Source organism: Echinops telfairi, unplaced genomic scaffold (genome assembly GCF_000313985.2).
Source record: "Echinops telfairi isolate 266 unplaced genomic scaffold, ASM31398v2 ScPeMD7_17;HRSCAF=63, whole genome shotgun sequence".
Taxonomy (NCBI): domain Eukaryota; kingdom Metazoa; phylum Chordata; class Mammalia; order Afrosoricida; family Tenrecidae; genus Echinops; species Echinops telfairi.
The window spans coordinates 4,964,924-4,966,421 of NW_022103914.1; positions in this window are offsets into that span (position 1 = coordinate 4,964,924).

The window sequence follows — 1,498 nt, forward strand, 5'->3', positions numbered from 1 at the left end:
TCCATGACAGATTTGTTTGTTCTTTTGGCAGTCCATGGTACTTTCAATATTCTTTGCTATATCGTTATTCAAATGCCTCGATTCTTCTGGGTTCGTCCCTAATCATTGTTCAGCTACGTGCATGTGTGTGTGTGTGTATCTGCCAAAGTGCTCTCCATGGTGGAGAAAAGGAGGCTGGAGCTGTGGTGAGGAGAGAAGCATTTGGGGGAGTTCATTCACCTGCCCCAAATCCCCTCTGAGGTCTTTCCCCTCTGAGCTAACATACACGTAACATACATGAGAAAACTCAAGATCTCACTGCCATCGTGTTGATGCCAACTCCTAGTCACCCTGTAGGACAGGGTAAAACTGCCTTTGTGGGTTGCTGAGACTGTAACTCTTTATGGGCGTAAAGATGTATTGATTGATTGTTACTTGTCTTTCCCCAGTGGGGCAACTGGTGGCTTCGAACAGATGACTTTGTAGTTAGCAGCACAGCATGTAACCCACTACACCACCAGGGCTCCTTTGTCAAACACATGGCTTTCAATATATGGCCACATTTCCTATCCTCGTCTCCTGCCAGTCTCTGAACGGTTAGCTGTTTTCCAAATACACCTCGATCTTCCCTCCTTGAAGAGCTACCTCCTCCATCTCATCTTTCCCTGGCTTCATGCTATTCAGCTCATGCTCTGTGCACCTGAGTCTGTTGTCCCAACTTCCGCGAGCACACTTCTCACACGATCTCTTCGCGGATGAGAGCCACTTACACGCAAGCGAATGGACAGAATGAATGAATGAGCAGCCAGGTGGCTGCTTGCATGTAAGGGACGGACCACCTGTTCTCCATGCAGGCAGGTGGGAGAGAAAGCCACCTTTGGAGGCTGTTTGGCAGGAAGCCGGCGCTTTATTTCCAGCAAGTTCTCAAATCTTTCTCCCTGTCATTTAACTGAGACTTGAGATCTTCATAAGCCAAGAGTGAGAAGACTATTCTACAGGGGAAAAGGAGCAGCAGCGTGCCTGGACGGCCCCACGTTCATCCCTTACTCATAATCGCATCTCAAACAACCACCTACTGAACATCTACGATGCTTCTGTGTTCTATACATTGTTTCAGAAATGGTCTACTGCAGCACAATGTAGAATATTAAGAAAATAAAACATCCCCAAACTATGCAGTGGTTAAAGGATGGCTATACAGGGTCCCTATGAGTTGGAATTGATTCAATGGCAGGGAATTGATTTGATGGTTTGGGTTTGGTATGAACTATGATTTTAACATGGGAAGGGCTCAGTGATAATGCTAAGTGAGAAAACGGGATACATGTTAAATGTGCCTGAGCCCATAGTGATATAAATCAAAGACTGGATACATAAAGGAGGGAGAAGAGAGGAATCTTCCTCACTGAAGAATTCCAAACAATGTATGTCAAACCTCCATACCACAGGAGGAGCTTCATGTCCTAACCCTTGAGGGTCCCCGGGAATTGGTGACTTGCTTTCAAATAATTGAACAAGG